Here is a 6,458-nt window from a genome sequence, read left to right as displayed (position 1 = left end):
CTCTGACTTGCACTCTGAAATTTTGGGGATGGCACACAAAATTACAGCAATCAAATGAGTCTTCTTTGGTTCATGTGGATGACACCGTGAAGCAAACTGCTTTGAGTTCAGTGCTCCGTGTGTCTTGAGTTCAGGGAGGATGCCCCAGAGCGTGAGGGTTAATGAAAGCTGCAGAATCCTGTTAAGTTGAAAAATTAAAAAAAAAAAAAAAGGAAAAGAAAAGAAAGGGAGGGTGCGATGTGCTGCCTCACATGTTTGTGAGGACCCAGAGCTCTTCCATCTTCCACACGGCAGCAGACAGCATCAAGCGGGTGGCTGCCCCATCGCTCTGGCCTTGGAACAGCAGAAATGAGGTCCAAGTTCATGTCCCCTGGGCTGGAAGTCAACCATGGTTTTCCTGTGCACTGAGATTCTCCCGTGGGGGTGAGTAGCAAGCAGGCAGGAGCCAGGCCAGCCTCTGCGGGCATTCACGTTCACCAGCCTGCAGGCAACGGCTGAGGGACAAGCCCGAGCCATTGCTGGTACCAACCACGCCTCTTGCCCGAGTCATACTTGCCTCATGGATCTTCCCAGAACACGGCTTTGACCGTGAGGCTTCCTTTGCTCCAAAATGTTTCAGGGCTCTCTGGTCTCTGAAGAAGACAGACAACAAGCTCTGGTATTAGTTTGCCCAGGCTGCCAACACAGAGTGTCACCGACCAGGTGGCCTAAATGACAGATGTCTACCATCTCAGAGCTCTGGAGGCCACAAGTGCAAGGTCAGGGTGTCAGCAGCTTTGGTCCCTCTGAGACCATTGGGTCCTTCTGACTGCTCAGGACTGTCCCAACTGCTGGTGACTTGTGACAACCTGTGTCCTTTCTTGGCCTGCCTGAGCAACCCCTGATCTCTGCCTTCGTCTTCACATGAGTTCTCCCACATGTGGGTCTGTGCCCAAGTTCACCCCTTTTCTATAAAGACACCAGTCATATTGAACTAGCTCCCCGTTCTGTCCCGAGCCAAGGCCCTCATTCTAGATTGACTGAATTGGTAAAGTCCCTATTTTCAAATAAAAACACATTCTATGGCACTGGGGGTTAAGACTGCAGCGTGTTTCTTGGGTTGTCCTAGAGTCAACCACAGAGGTCCCCTAGGTGAGCAGTCTGTGATCTTTCACTTCCTGCCTACTTCCTTTCCACCTGCCATCCCTACTTCTAATTCTCTTTCTGACCGTGTCTACTCATGTTGGATCACTCTTGTCCTGTCTCACCTGGGAGACTCGGCCTTCCTTCTCAAGTCTATTCATCCTTTAGAATCTAGCTAAACCACCACTAAGGAGGTTTCCCAGGGTGTCTCCAACCCTGGGGGACATGTGCAGGGGTGTTGAACTTGCCACAGACTGGGCAGCATTTCACGTTTCTCTATCTTACAGGGTAATACCATCACTACACGTGGGCAGGAGAGACCTGAGTCCTGGGCTCCCATGGAGTGAGTGTCCACAGAGACACAGAGAGTCACCTTCTAGACTCTTCTCCCAGACCAAATGATTCTGAGTCTGCTCCCAAGGCCTGCTTAGGTCATCTTCCTGAGTGTGGACTTCACCAGGTTCTCACCCCAGGTCTGAGGGGATGGCCCAGGACTGCTGGAGGGGTGGAGAGAGCTTGGGTGAGCAGGGCACGTGGGGGTGCACAGGTTGCATGAGGGGCTACTACTGCCACAGGACAGAGCCAGGAGTGGGGAAGGCAGTGGAAGGCAGTGGAAGGCCAGGACTGGAGGCTGGATCTTCTCATGCTGATGATTCCAAGAGGAAAGAGAATTCCAGATCCAACTCTGGTTTTTAAGCCACCATAAAGGCCTGTTTGTGAAAGTGCAAGAATAGAGCATACATTAGCCCCCACTTGAACCTGGGGGCATGTCCAAGACCCCTGCTGGATGCCTCAAACTGCAGACAATACTAAATCTTATAATTTAATTTAAGGCATCTTCCTTTTTCAAGATATTTTTTGTGGTTTTGAGATTGAACCCATACAGACTATGAACCACATACAGACTAGGCAGCGCTCTACCACCAACCTACACCATGGCCCTATCTCTTCTCTTTACCAAGTAACACACACTGTGGACAAAACGTTTGCAGTGTGGGGTATGATAGCAAAATGAGCACATGCTTCTTTTTCCTTCATCACAATTTCATGGATAGAAGATTTGTTCTTACAGTAGATCTGAGCAACCTCAGCATATGACCTTCTTTTCTTATTATTGGTAATTGTACAGCTTCTCTCAGCACATTGTATTTCCAGCATCATTATTCTTGTACTTTGGGGCCATTATTGACTACAGTTACTTGAACACGAGCACTGCCACACTACTACAGTCAATCTGATAATAGACAGCTGCTATGTCACTAACAGGTGGGTAGCATATACAGTGTGGATACATTGGACAAAGGGGTGGTTCACATCCTAGGCCACTCAGGATGACTCATAACTTAGAACCTATGAATTTTATTTAATATTTCTGGACTACAGCTGATAGGGGGTAAGTGGAACTAGGAGAAACGATGCTTCAGATGGGGAGGGGATTTACTGAATTCTATTTAGCCATGGAAAACCTAAGTGGTCACTAAAACATTCAGGCTTATTACATGTGGGCTACCATGGGACTCACTGCACGTAATAACCTATCATCCATGTCCACCTGGGGACTCCACTGCGGGCTGCCTTGGAGCTGAATGTGAACTGGAGTCAGTTCCTGTTTAGTGTTAATAGCATTATTCTTTTGTTCTTCCACTTTGTGAGAAAAAATAATAGCGTGTTTCCATGGGAATATGCATTCGTTTCAATAAAAAGACTCGGAACAAAGCAGCGGGACAAGGATGATGGATCCTTGTCAATACCTTCTCAGTAAAGTGGTCACAAATGATCACTTCATGAGGCAAGAGGAAGCGTGGTGAGATGTGATGGCAATAGTGAGCCTCTTGCCTCCGATGGCACCTGCTCTGGCTTGGTGTGGGAATTGATGTCCATGCCTTTCCAAAACACTCAGGTAGCCTTATTTCTTTTCTTATCTGGAATGTAGGCATGATGGCTGCACCCCAACAGTCATTTTGGACCATGAAGTAGCCTTGTAGGGAAGCTACTGTCACTAAGGAGACACCTTAGTGGTAGGGTAGGTGATGATCCGTCTCCTGCTCATTTGATGGTGATGGTGGGGATGATTCATGTGGCCCCACTGACAAGAAGAGAACCAAGATGATTTATGTGGCCCCCCAAAGAAGAGAACCCTCAGACTTTGCTTTTAGAGAAAGGATGATGTCTCCATGCACAGGGCTAGCACCACTCTGAATGGATTTGAACATCTTCAAATGTAGATCATATGCCTGAAAATCCATGCCAAGAACATTTGTTGACAAAGGTTAGACACAAAGCCTTTTGGATTTCTCCCTGTTTTATACGTGGAAAGAGAAGATGAGTTTTCCTTTCTCTTCCCCATGAGTCTCTGTTTCTCCGGAGTGCATCCTTCATAGCTAAATTAACTTCACATCCATAGCTCTGGAGAACACAGTGTCCTGAAGATGTTTCCAACAAATGACTCCAGCCATCAAAAAATAACTGAAGTCAATAGCCATGTGCATGTTATCACTCTTTTGAACAACACCACCTTAAGTGGTTCTGAAATAAAAATAAAGTAAGGTAGTAATCATCTGTCAATCACCAGGTCAGGAGTGTTCAATCTGAGGCAAATAGACTTTGGGATATCTGAAATTAAATGCAAAAAAATAAAAAATCAAAGACAGATATACATATTAATCATTAATTTTACTTTACAAGGCAGACATTACAATTTGTCCACCCAGTATCAATGTATTTTTCTTCCTTAGGCACAGAAGCCATATTTTTATTGCAAATAACAAGTCCTGCTACAAATCCAAATTACTTAGCCTCCATTGTAGAGAGAGGTGACTATGACCAACCTTTAGCAACTGAGAGGGACAAACAATTGGCACACTCCTCTTTGCTCTTTGACCTTTATCCTTCTTTCTGGAATGGAGGCATGATGGCTGGACTCCAGCCGTCATCTTGGTCTATGAGGTAGCCTTGCAGTTGGAAGTTACTCAGTGATGATGGTGAAACAGATATTGAGAAGGAGCCTGGGACTGCCTTCTTTGGACTTGTTTATGTGAGATATAAATACTCCCTATCCTCTTCTGGCTGCTATCATGTCACTTCTGTTTTGTGCAGGTGAACCTGACCCTAGCTGATTCACTTCATACTACTCAAGTGCAAGAAATGCCACATCGTTTCTATAAATGAAGAAAAAAATGAATTTCACGTTTCTTTAAGCCGATGCAACAAATTCAATCTCAACCACGTTCAGGGATTTCCTATGTGTGTATTGCTGGGCCTTTTACTATGTCCAGGAAACCTAGTAATCAGTCAGCTTCCTGAGACCATAATAAAATGCCCGAGAGAGTCAACTTATAACCAGAAGAAGCTGACTTGGGCTCACAGTTTGGGAGGGTCCAGTTCATGGTGGTTGGCCCCCTTGCTTTGTTCCTGTGGTGAGGCAGCACCTTAAGGCAGAAATGCGTGGAGGAGCAAAACTGCTTGCATCATAAGCAAAAAGGGCAAGACAAAGAGAAAGACTGGACGGGCTGGGGCCCACCATCACCACTGGGGACACAACCTCAGTGACCCAAGGGCCTCTACAAGGTCCCACCTGGTTGGTCCACAGCACCTTCCAGGGACCTTTAACACAGGCCTTTGGGGACACCAAGACCCACACCGCCACAGTGGGGGCCTCTGATATCTGGCTCTTGGTGGCTGTGAATATGGCCGTTCAGAGGGAGACGGGTGGTTCCAGAGCTCCCAGGCTGGGTGTGGGCACTGAGGCTTGGGCAGCCAGGCCACCAGCCCTTGGGGTGCACAGGGAGCCAGGTCCCTCCCCACGGGGGTCCTCAGGGGTCCAGTGCCGACCTCTGCCGACCTCAGGCTCTGCAGCCTCACACCCCTTCCTGGGCACCCCCAGCCCCCACCTCGTGTCTCTGTGGTCTTCACACCTGCCAGCCCCACGCTCTAGGGAGGATTTTTTGGACCCTGAGGCCTCTTTAGCAGGCACGGGAGGGGGTGGGTGGGGGTGGGGATGGGGGATGGGGTGGGGTGGTGCGGGATGGGGTGGGATGGGAGGTGGGGGTGGGGATGGGGGTGGGGATGGGCTCGCCCCTCTCCTTCCTTTACCTCTGGGTCTCTTCCTGCAGGAGCGAGGGCCCCTTTCCAGTACGAATGGTGAACAACCCTAGTGACTCCACGGGGCTGTTACCCTCAGGAGCCAGGAGCTGCTGCAGGACACACCAGGATGCTCCAGTCTACACTGCTTTCCTTTGTCTCCCATTTTAGGATCAAAATCCTTCTATTGAAAACCCTCTGGGTCTTCTGCTCTGTCTTTCCACTTCCTAAGCTTGTCCCTTGTATCTGTGTCCTATGGAGTCAGGGACAGGTGGAGTCCCACTCTGAAGTGAAAGACCAAGGGAATTCTGAAAGAGGCTTCAGAACTCAGGCCGTCTTCCTGGGCTTCTGAGTTCACTAAAGTCTTTGGGAATCTGGGGAAAGTGTGGGGCCCTGGCTCCGTGGGGAGAAAGGCACACTCACACATGGCTGGTGGGACCGCAAACGGGTGCAACCATTCTGGAAAGCAGTTTGGAGATTCCTCAGAAAACTCGGAATGGAATCACCATTTGACCCAGCTATCCCACCCCTAGGTTTATTCCCCCAGGACTTAGAATCAGCATACTACAGGGACACAGCCACATCAATATTTATAACAGCTCAATTCATAATAGCTGAACTATGGAACCAACCTAGGTGCCCCTCAATAGATGAATAGATAAAGAAAATGTGGTACATATACACAACGGAATATTACTCAGCCTTAAAGAAGAATGAAATTATGGCATTTGCCAGTAAATAGATGGAGCTGGAGAATATTGTGCTAAGTGAGATAAGCCAATCCTCCAAAACCAAAGGATAAATGTTTTCTCTGATATGCAAATGCTAATTCACAATAAGCAGCAGGGAGAACAGAGGTACTTTGGATATGATAGAAGGGACTGAAGGGAGGGGAGGAGGCATGGGGGTAGGAAGGATCATAGAATGAATCAGACATTATCACCCTGTGTGCATACACGACTACCCAAGGGTGTGATTCTACATCACGTACAACCAGAAGAATGAGAAGTCATTCTCCATTTATGTATGATGTGTCAACGTGCATTCTACTGTCACGTATAACTAATTAGAACAAAATTCTAAAAAGGTATTTTTAAAAAGATGGATATTTTAGAGCACCAGCCGCAAGATGCCACAGTCTCAGTTTCTTATCCTGGTAATGCAACAATTTGCTGTGCAGAAAACCCCGCCTCTGTTTCCCCATCTGCAGAATGGGAGACCTTGTTAGCAGGGACAATCTAAGGCATGTCCTTGCT

The sequence above is a fragment of the Marmota marmota genome, unplaced genomic scaffold, assembly GCF_001458135.2.
Source record: "Marmota marmota marmota unplaced genomic scaffold, marMar, whole genome shotgun sequence".
Lineage (NCBI taxonomy): Eukaryota > Metazoa > Chordata > Mammalia > Rodentia > Sciuridae > Marmota > Marmota marmota.
This window is presented reverse-complemented; position numbering follows the sequence as displayed.